This window comes from Gossypium hirsutum, chromosome D05, assembly GCF_007990345.1.
Source record: "Gossypium hirsutum isolate 1008001.06 chromosome D05, Gossypium_hirsutum_v2.1, whole genome shotgun sequence".
In the NCBI taxonomy this organism is placed as follows: domain Eukaryota; kingdom Viridiplantae; phylum Streptophyta; class Magnoliopsida; order Malvales; family Malvaceae; genus Gossypium; species Gossypium hirsutum.
This window is the reverse complement of record NC_053441.1, coordinates 41,204,966-41,216,849: the sequence shown is the minus strand read 5'-3', so window position 1 is coordinate 41,216,849 and position 11,884 is coordinate 41,204,966. Positions and strand designations below refer to the sequence as shown.

At 35.7% G+C, this 11,884-nt stretch overlaps 1 pseudogene; it reads right to left on the bottom strand.

Moving 5' to 3' along the window:
- Positions 1-2,960: 2,960 nt before the first annotated feature.
- On the bottom strand, positions 2,961-11,270 carry LOC121217171 (zinc finger protein 8-like; annotated as a pseudogene).
- Between the last annotated feature and the right edge of the window lie 614 nt (positions 11,271-11,884).

The window sequence follows — 11,884 nt, the reverse complement described above, 5'->3', positions numbered from 1 at the left end:
TTTTCATTTGTTTAATAAACTCATTTTAATGTGTTTATTGCAGGTGACTTTTTAGCTTATAGTGGTTACAAATCAAGGCTGTTACATTTAATTAAGTGGCTGTTCAAGTTCTTTTGAGTTACAATTAAAGGGGCTGTTATAAAGGGAGCTTAAAAATCATTAAAGGAGTTGTTTTAAAGAGCATTTTATGCCCTTTAAAATTTGGCAGCAACTCTTCCACTTCCAGCTGTTTTTGGAGTTTTCAAGAGAACTTAATCAAGCTTTAAATGTCATTAAGGAGCTGGTTAAGAGATGGTGTCTATTCAACTAGCCAAGGACAACTCAAGAGTCATTTTCTAAGCCATAAAGACATTCAATCAGCTGAATTAAAGTGATTTTATGGAAGGAGTTATTTGGTTCAAAGAATAAGAAGACATCAGTTTTATGGTACATTAAGTGGATGTTTTTGACATTCGGTTACCTTGTTTTAACATTATAAATAGATGTAATCAGCATAGAGGGGGGAACTTTTTGGCTGAATATAGATGAAATATTTGAATTGTGAGCTATCCAATCTCTTTGTTCTTTCGGAATTGATTTGACTTATCAAGCATAGCTTGTGGCGTCCATCTTTTCTTTGTTGCTGAACTTATCACCTTTGGTGTGGCGTTCAATATACCTTTGGTTCCTATCATAGTTGATAGTGGGTCAAGGTTCCTTTCATGTTTCCTTTAACCGAAAAACACCTAAAGACCATTTTGAGATTCGGTCAACAATTCGTTATTGTTGGTTCATTTTCGGTCTTAGCCAATTAATTTGTTATTGTTTCCTCTTTATTTTGTTTATTACCTTTGTTTGAAGCCATTATCTATTTTGTTTCATTTAAAACCGAAACGAATCCACCCTTACTCAATTCACGATTGGGCACATACGAGTCAAAACATCACGAGACGAGTTCGTATCAAACAAGGTCCAAAACCTCATTTTCCAAAACCACTTGACTTTAGGAACAAACCACTTGTATCTAAATATTTGTTCACTTAGCAAAAATAATCAAATCAAATTCAATTTACTGTTATGTTTGGCTCGTAAATATTAAATAATATTACGAACTTACTTATCGATCTTGTTGTTTTAAAACCACTGTGTCTGACATTACTGAAAATGGATTGATACATGGATTGTCAAATATTGACCAAAAACAATACACGACTCCTTCACTAAAACCCTCGTATAATCTTCTTTAGATTGAAAATTTATCATAATAATCATTTTCTAAATCCATCAATTAAAAATGCTAGATTGATTTCTAAAATGAATACACTTTACTAATAAATAGAGTATTAGATTCATCATCTTCCCTAACAATTACAATATCACTATTTTGACATATTATGTTCCATTAACTGGTGAATCCAATCTTATAAATTTATCCTCAGTATTCCTTCTTCAGAACCTACAACCACATTACCATCAAGAATTGAGTTAGTGTCAAGTAAATTAAACAATAATTTAATTTTTAAGAATGGAACAGAGACTTGACTACCAGTTACCTTTGTTCCCTTCATCGTTTACTTGGGTGGCGGAACAAACAAAACAACAAACCAAATGGGGGGAAAGGGGCGAACAAAGGCCGGGAAAAGGAGAGAAAGAAAGGACACAAAGGGCACGAAACTTTTGACGGAAGCTTTCGGTGTTTACCATTTTTAAAGCCATAAAGCTGGATGAGATTATATGTTCCTCCTCCACTTCATAGAAATCAAAGAAAAAAATGTATATTTGTTTGCAATTTAAGGCAAAAAGATAACTGACCCATCCGGCTAAGCTCCTACATCTTTCCAGCAGCAGACAATAATCCATCATCTGTTACTTTATTAGAATGTATGTCTCCATTGATATAATCATTCTCTTCTCAACTGACTTTTTTTTTTTTTTTGCTTTCTAAAAGTAATGTCCCATCCCAAGATAATTTATATGATTCAAATCACAGGAGATCAATTTCATTTTAGAATTATTTATTACTAGCAGCTTTTAGTTCAAAAATAGTGTTCTCTCTCTCTAAAAACACATATATATATAAGCTGTGGCCTTAAAATTGCCACCATTGTCTTCAGCTTCTGGTCTAATGACAGAGGTCCACCCAAATATCATGGCGACGACAACATTAATGTGAAAGACAAACAATTAATAAATATCCCCCCCCCCCAAAAAAAAAAATCTATCTCTCTTCTTTCACATAAATATCTGATAAATACTATCTACAAGAACAAAAAAAGACATAGTAATAAATTGGCGACCAATTCCATGCTGTCCTACACCTGAAATGCCATGAAAGAAAAAAATATAATCTTTACATGCAATATAGTCAGGGAAAAAAAAAATAAAGAAAACACTAATTTAACTGTTTACTCTTTTTTCTCTCTATGCTGTACCAGAACGAAAACCACACCTAAATCTGTTGATCTTCTCTTCTACAACGTTTCACCTGTCAGACGGACAGCATAGAGTATATATTTATGTACACGTGTGTAGCTACAGTGTTGTTCATGTGTTCCTCTCACTGATAGCCACCTCGAAATCAATATTCCCACTCGTGAGAAAGTTTCAGAAATAGGGAAGACATCGATCGCAACTGTAAACATGACTTTAGATAAAGGATGACAGAAAATTTACCAACCCAAAGAAGATCAGATGAAATTGTTTTTTTTTTTTTCCATTGAAGTAGGTTTCTGTCAGATAGCTCATGGCTTCGAGATTTATGACATTTACTAAGAAATCACTAAAAAGAGTAAAATCCAAGATGTAGAAGCAAGGAGTTATATTTAACCATCTCATCTTGCACTGCAATGGTTTGTTTCTCTTCTCGGTTAAATAAAAATTATTAGAAATTAATATTACAGATGTAGATCCAAACTCACATGGTCTGCACTCTTGGATTTGATTTATAAACGTACAGGCTCTGGAACTTGAACCACCTCCACCAACAACTTGCGAGGGCTTCAATTCTTCACCACAAAAAATGGAGACGGTTGCGATGATGATGATGAAAGGTCGGGATAGAAATTAGATGAGTTTCTTTGAACCGTAGCAGGGATTCTCCATAACCCCAGTGGGCTACCATTGATGGGTGGCTGAGGAAAAGAGCTTTGGTTCCCATAAAACCTACTGCTAGTACTGTTGTTCCACGAAGGGTAACTCGCCATAGCTTGTGTTGGACTGAGGCTAGCCTGTAGTTAACGAGCCCGTAAATCTGAGCATCAGATAAAGAGTTTTGCACCATTGTTGACTGAAGATGAGCTCGTTTCGCATGTTGGCGTTCCCTTTTGTGAGCGTTTGGTGACCGCCTAAAGCTTGGGAAGTCGGGAAGTTCTACAACAATAGTGACACTCAAACCTTCTGCTGTTCTCTCCATTCTCGTTCTCCTTGGTTGTATCTTCGTTTTCCCTGCTGAGTCGGACTCGTTCCTAGCGATAGCCGAGCCTGAGTGACCACCACTGAATTCTTTTCCGAACAAACGAAAAAAACCCCTTCTTGATAGGTGCAGGACGGATAAAGGGAAGCTGAGAGAAGGATTCAACGTTCATAAAGTCGTGAGTTCCCTTTCATTCTTCTCCATGAAGAAGTGAAACAAAGAGAGGGCAGTGGCTGGTTTTAATTTCTTGGGAGAGAGCTGAAATGATTGAGGGAGAGAAGGGGAAGGTAGCTAAGAGAAAGGGAGAGGGTGGGCCTACAAAGAGGGATGGAGGAGAGAAGCATATACAAATGAGAGGTGACCCATGGCAATGGTAATGGGCATGAATGATCTGAGAGTGAGGGCTGACAAGGAAGGCCACAAGTTTCTGGTCAATATGAGAGTGGCATTGGCAGTTTGAGTTGTCAAAATACTACCTTTGCTACCTTGGCTTAAATTTTTGTTTGTTTGGAAAGTTGTTCTGCTACCCACGTCCTAAGATCTTGAAAATTTATGTTTTCACCCCACCTGCATCATTAAGGAAAATCTCATTAAAACAATACCAGGAAAAGTTTTTAAGTATGCATATCACTATATTTGACCTTTTTTTCTTAGAGATGCACACTATATTTGAAATTTATTTTCTCCCCAAACATGTCATATATCTATGTTTATTTGAAAAGGTTTGAAAAGATTAAATTTCTCATTCATTAACTTGTATAGATATATAGACTTTGTGTGCATAAAAATATAAACTATATATACATTCTTTTATACGATTCAGATTACTTGTTTGTCCACATTGTAATTCTTTTTATTTCTATTTTTCAAAAAATATGATCGTTTAACAACTAAATATGAAATTTACAAAATTTTCAAAGTATATTTAGAATATTTTTTATTGCTTTTTATTTTATTTTATTTTTATTTTGGATTTTATACAATTTTATTTATTTATTATGATATTAGGCAAATATTGATGTGGGAAGCAAATGACATGTGAGCCCACATGCAATGGAAGAGTGATATAAGTCAAAAACAAAGAGTCACCATCCTAAGAAACCCTAATTCTCTACAAGTAGTAATGAATAAGGTTTTTCTTTTTATCTTTTTCGTTATGGTTATGGGAGGGTGTGGGGCTAACAAAGCTTTTCCTCTCGTGTCAGGATGCAGTGTAGACAAGCGTTGATTTGTCTGGTGTGGGCACATAAGGGAGGGGTCGCTATCTCGTAGTTCCCTATCTCTCTCTTTCCCATTAGGTGGCTTGAATGAAACCTGTCTTTGGAGACCCCTCCCACTTCTCTCTCTCTCTCTCTCTCTCTCTCTCTCTCTCTCTCTCTCTACACCCTTCTTTCTCCTGCAAAATCTAACATGTTCCCTTATGTGGACCAAATGTTAGATGTAGAGACTTCACGCTTTTCAAACTAAAGCTTCTTTGCTTCATCAATGTCCTAATCATTATTGCTAGGGTTTGTTTGGATATATTAATACAGACGTATATGCGCAACAATATTTATAATGCCATGTACAAACTTTCAACAAAATTCTAAACAAGGTGAAAAGTAAATAATTTAAGTTTGTATTTCTTACTACACATTTGTATTCATACAAACAACTTTCTTTACATTTTTTTTCTCTTACAGAGTGTCAATGCAATGTTGGGTTGGTAATGTTAATGTGGTTGACTTTATAGTGGTGGTGCCGAAAGCACTAATGGAGGTTGGAAATTGAGGATTGTATGAAAGAGCAATAGAATCAGGTGGAGTATGGTTAAATTGTGCCATGCCCCTTTCTCAGCGTGATGGAGTCTTTTATACGAGAGCAAAGGAGCCTGGTGGCCCTCATGGAATGATGCACTATCCCATTGGATGATAAGCTGAATTACGGCTTATACTTCTACCATGCTCATTTAACAAGCCTAAAGTTACATAATTTGAGGCTTAGTCTGGATGCTCATAGTTCAAGTCGGCCTAAGTATGATATTAATATATTTTATGCTTGCCTAAGTTCAGCTTGACTTGAGATATGAGCCTAGAGCTTTTCCCAAACCCACCCGTATATGCAAAAAATTAATCCAAGTCTATTTAGCACACCCATATTATTTAATTTTAAATATGTATATTAATTTAATTGATATTTAATAATTTATATATTTTTATTTATTGAAATTTTTATATATCATCTTAATATTATTTGATATTTACATTAGAGTAGTATTATGTATTTAGTATAAAATTATTTTTTAATGTGTTATAAATTACATAATATATAAAAATAACATAATATAACGTCTTATAAACTTAAAAATGGTTGGGCTCGAGCCTTAAATGTTCAAGCCTGATCTCGACCCATATTTTAAACGAGTCTAATTTTTTTTGCCCAATCCCATTTTCCAGGGCTAATATTTTTATCCAAACCTTCCTAAATTTCGAGAGAGATTTTGAGCCTGGGCGGGTAGCTCAACCCATGAACAGGTCTAGATGGATTTGCGCATCCTTGGCGTTGAGCAAGATTATCAAAATTTTGATTCTTGGTTTCAAGAAAATAAAGAAAACAAATCTTGTTCTAACACAAACAAATTTGAAGATTTCAAGTTTCAAGAAATCAAGATTCCAATTCTTGGAAATCTTGGTTCAAGAATGAATTTCTTAAAGGGAGAAATGCTTGGATGATCCTCTACAACCTTAATGGAGTTACATTCTTGAAGAAAATGAGCTTAAACAATCCATATTAATCTTCATGGAGTTTGGCCCAATTTGATCCCATTTGAACGTATTTAGACTTAATAAAGCTTTGTTTTGGCCTAGTCTGTTTTTGGCTTATGAACACTTTTTGCAATACCCCCTCACCCGTCCCAATGATCGATACAGATGGAAGATGCCACTGAAGCATCTAAGAGTAAGAAATCTTGAATTTATGTAAGAGTTAAAAGTTTTGAACATTTTTATAAAATAGTTAAAATATGTTTTAGAAAAATTGAAAGTTTTAAAGATAATTTAAATTCATTTACAGTAGATTCAGAGTTGATCAGACCCCAAACGGGCTTGTAAAGGCCAAAATGGCTTAAAATAATGTAGGGTTGAAATAAGGCACGAAGTCGCAACGTCACTTGTAGTTTGGTGATGTTGCAACGTAAGAAATGCAATGTCGTGATGTCACTTATTGAGTATCCCCAAAAAAAATCAAAATTGTTCCCAAAGTCCTACTTATGGAATACATATAATGTAATGACCCAAAATTCAGTAGTGTCAAAAATACAGTTTCGAAACCCCATCTCCGTAAACTGAGTCCATAAATATTAAATAAAAAATATTTGTAGAGTTATTATGAAAATATTTTGAAGTTCGGTTAAGTAATTTAATCAAGAAATTTATTAATTTATTAAAACTCAAGGACTAAATTATAAAAATCCAATCGCCATAGAATTTTAATTAAGAAAAAGCTTGGGACATAGATAGTAATTATTCAAAGGACCAAAATAGTTATTAAACCATTGATTCTCATCTTGTTAGTGGAGTATGATGATGACCACCATTAGCTTAATTAATAATGATTAAATAATAACTATTCTTTAATTTAACTATATATAAGTGAAAGTGTATGGAAAGATAAAAGATATATTCATCTTTTTCTTCCACCAAATTCATGAAAGAAAGAAAGAAAGCCAAGGTTCAACATTCGACCATCAAAAATCAAGATTTTAAGCTAATTTCATGTAAATTTTATGGATTTATGGTCATAGGAGCTTGATTTAACTAGCCTATGTACCACTTTGATCGATTTTTAGAGTTTTAGAAAGTTGTTATACTTAATAATTTGATGAATCGGCTTGAATTTAATAGATATTGTAACACCCCTAACCCATATCCGTCGCTGGAATAGGGTTACAGAGCATTACCGAAAAATCAATGCTTAAAACATTTAATTTCAAAATTTTCATATATTATAGCAATTATCAATAAAACTCATACATAATGTCCCTTATTCGAGCCCTCGAGGCCCTAGAAACACTTTAGAAATGACTCGGGACTAAATCAAAAACATTTAGAATTTTATAGAAAAAGATAGAATTTTCACACTGTAGGGGTCACACGGCCGTGTGACTCACACGGCTGCGACACACGCCCGTGTCTCAGGCCGTGTGGACATTTAAAGTAGGGACACACGACCGTGTCCCAGCCCGTGTCTGTGCTCGTGTAACTCTCTGACTTGGGTTACACGACCAAGCCATACGCCCGTGTGTCAGGCCATGTAACTCTCGAAATGGCCTCACATGCTCGTGTGCCAAGCCGTGTGCTAGGTCGTGTAACTGCCTGACTTGCAACCCTTCTAAACATATAGGGGACACACAGCCGTGTCGCATAGCCTTGTGTCACACATGACTGAGACACACGCCCGTGTCTTAGGCTGTGTGGACAAGAAATAGGCCTCTTTCAAACCAATTCTCTCACCCAAACAAGCTCATCCATACAAGCCATTTCCACCTATAATCAAGCATTCAAAATGTACCTAAACATGCATAATCAAGCTAGATCAATATGGTATTTGTTCTTACAACCAATATACCCAAAAGACACCTCAATCACAACAATCAAACATGTTTAGACAATTGAATAATCTAGCCATTAACCAACCATACATTTCTAATCTAATTTCCTTACCAAATTTACCACCATGATCACATGCCAAAGTCATATTCAAATATACCAAAATGGTCACTAAACCATACATCAACTTAACCAATCCATTATCAACCACAAAAGCACCAAAATACCAAATTATCATCAAACATAAAACCATATATATACATGCCAACATGACAACTAATTCATCAACCAAAATACCACATTTACAAGCCAAACATAATGGTTATTTTGTCAAGCACAAAACACCTATACATGCCTTTATAACCATGACTTAAAAATATCAAAATCTACCGATATAGCCGATAGATAGTGTGATATGTCTCTGACGATCTTCCAACTTGAACAAGCTTCTGATTAACTATAAAATATTGAAAAAGACACAAAGTAAGCATATAATGCTTAGTAAGTTTGTAAATCATAAACAATGCTTACCATTTTAATATATAAGCTTAAAAATAAATATGAATCAACCTAACACAAGCTTGGCATAAGCCTAAGCATCACCAACAACACAAATTAGTGCTTAATCATATAACTTAACAATATCATCATATGAAAAGATAGATTTCATAAACATAATTCATATGAACTCACACTTTCCATAATTATGAATATACATACTTCATACCTTTCCTTAATATCAATGTGAATTTCATCAAACCCTTACCGAAGCTTACACAAAGTGTGCTAAACGATGGTCAAAATCATCCCTTTTCATATTCGATGGTTGCCACCGTCCCTTTTCTTATTCGATGGTTGTCACCGTCCCTTTTCAGATTCGATGGTCGTTAGCATCCCTTTTCATATTCGATGATTGTCACCATTCCTTTTCAAATTCGATGGCCCAAACTAACCCTTTCATATTTGATGGTTGTCAGCATCCCTTTTCATATTCGATGGTGATAGAGGGTTACGCGCGGACCAAGATCAAGTTGTCAAGTCACGGGAAAAGTCTTACGAAAACTATCGACACTTAGATCTGAAACGAAAATAGAAAATAGAAAATTAAACTTAAAAGACCAAGAAAACCAAATTGAAATAGAATGATACTTGGGCGGCAAGAAAGGATGAATAAAGAACGTTTTTTGATGCCAAAGAATGTTGCAAAACAGATCCTTGAAGCTTGGAATGGCTGGAAACGCAAAAAGAACAATTAAACCAAGTTAATCAACAATTCGACACAAACAAAAATAATTAAAAAAAAACAAACAGCAAAAAAGATGGATAAAGTCCTAATAAGCCTTGAAATCAAGAAAGATTTCACAACTCCCTTCAAATGGCTCTAATCTTCCCTTCAATGTAAAAACACGGCAAGAAGAAGGTTGAAGATGGCTCCCACAATCAAAAAGATTGGTAAAACTACTTCTAAAGAAAACTCAAGAGAGAATTCTTGGAGAAACTCAAAGAGAGTTTTCACTCCACAAAAAAAATCTAAATTCAATATATACTCCATAAGGGTGGCTGGCCAAGCCATATATATAGGCCTCCTAACTACTTTCTTATCCCTACTAGGAAAACTAAAAAAACCCTAATTGTTGCCTTTGAAGGGAATTTCGTCCAAGGCCTTTGAATGGGCCTTTTGGTCTTAATTCTTACATAGAAATTTATTCATAAAGTCTAAAAGTTAAAACTAAGTATTTAAAGAATTAAAATTTTACAAATTGGGCCACTTTGACAATTTGGCCTGATTTTCAACTAAGTCTAATTTAAACTTCTTGGTTGGGCTTGGAACATCTTATTGGGTTGTATCTTCAAGAACTTGGGCTTGTAATCCGTTCCCTCCCGAAATTGGTTCGTTGATGCTCGTAACTGAGATCCAATACGCCTTAGCTGCAAGATTCAGTTTCTTGGACCAAGATTTCTAAGAATTAAAATCTTGATTTTCTTGATTCTTGAAATCGCTCAAAACAGCAAAATTGGACCAAGATTCGGTTTCTTGATTTTCTTGAAAATAAGAAAGTAAATCTTGATTTTATTTTTCCTTTGTATAAGCATCTAAGGCCTTGCTAATGAAGTCTGGTTCCATTTAGTTTCATACGCATTTGCCTGGCCTTTGACCTCGTTATTGGGCCTTGTGGTAATTTGAGCCCATTACGTTCTTGAGCTCGTTGGGCCTTTGTGACTCGTATCATTCCCCCTTCCTCAAAAAGATTCGTCCTCGAATCTGAAAAATCAACGACTTGACCAATTCTAGATATCTTTTTTTTGGAATACTTGCAAAACAAACACTCAACAGTAAAAAATTAACAAACCTCACTGTTAATCACTCAAAAAGGAAAATGAAATTCTCAAAGAGGTAGAATCCAGTCTTGTGAGTTCTTTAGTAGAGTCTATATCAATCAATTAGAAAGTGTATGAGCCGTAACTACCAAAGAATCTTAATTGCACTAGGAGTCCGAAAAGTGACGAGACACCAATTCATTTGTGTCGCACCGAGGAAGAATTGTGCACACTTTTAAATCCTACTAACACAAGAAACAAGAAGGTGTTAGATAGTGTCAAAAGAGAAAAAAAGCAAAAAAATGAAAACCTACAGCTAAGAATCAATAAAAATTTATGACACCCAAAAACCCAAAAAAACTGCGGAGTAACTTGACGACTTTGTTTGAGGTGTTCCCTGTAGAGCCCAAATTTTACCCGGGGCCCAATACAAACCAAATTAAATAAAACAGTCACAGTCCATTTTACAAAAAAATAGACCCAAAACCCAATGATGCCAGCCCAATACAACCCTAGCCCATAAACAAATGTTTTCAGCAGAAGAAGAGAAACCCTAGGGCGCCGTTGGCCGCCTCTGCCCACGCGCGCCGCTTCGTCTCATCGCGCATGCCTCTACCACCGCCGTTGGCCTCGTCTGACACCTGCAGAGAAAATTGAATGCAACCACAGAAGCATGCAGGAAATATAGCTAATGAAAACAAAAATATAGAAAAAGGAGTTAGGGAAATCAGCTATAAAAGGCCTTGATCGAAACCTTATATTTTTTACCTACATCAGAAATAAAAAAGCTGAATAGAAATTTTAAAAGGTTGAATCCTTGCTATTTCTTCTTCGTTTTCTCTTATTCATCTGTTTTATCTTGTTTTGTTTTTATTTTTTCTCTTTTGCAAATTTGTTTTAAAAACTATAATAAAAAATCAAAAGCAAAAAAAGGGAAGGGAAGAAACTTACCTAGGGCCGCACGCAAGGTCCATCGCTGAAACCGTCTTGGCCGGTGAAATCAGGACCGAAGGGAGGCCATGGGGTTTCTCTTCTTTTGGCTTTCGATCCCAGAAGCTTCGGCCTTCAAGTGGCCTTTAAATCGGTAAAGGACCCGATCTTTGCGTCGCTCCGACCATAGCTTACATCGGAGTTACAGCGGCGCAGGCGGTGGCCCTGTTGACCGAAGTTGAAGGCTGAGAGAGAACCAAACTGCTCTCTGTTTTTCTAAAAAGAATAAAGCTGGAAATGTTTTTTTTATTTTCTTTATTTTCTCCTTTTTTGCTATTTATAGCAGATATAAAACGGTGCCGTTTCGCCATAACCCGAAATCGACCTGACCCAGTGGCCAAGACTCGCGTGTTTCGGCTTGGAGGGGCTATTTTCCCATTTAGTCCCTTCCCCTTTCGGTGTTATGCAATCGGGTTCCGTTTATTTCTTTAATTTTGGCTCGCAAATTTGCCACATGCTTCAATATAGTCCGCGTATGAACGCTGCGCTTCAGGACTTGGGCATATTGCCCGATCAGTCCTTCGCACTGTGCGCGTGCTTCGTTTCAGTCCTTGAACCTTTTATTTGCGAATTTTGTCCCAAATCATTGGCCTGATTC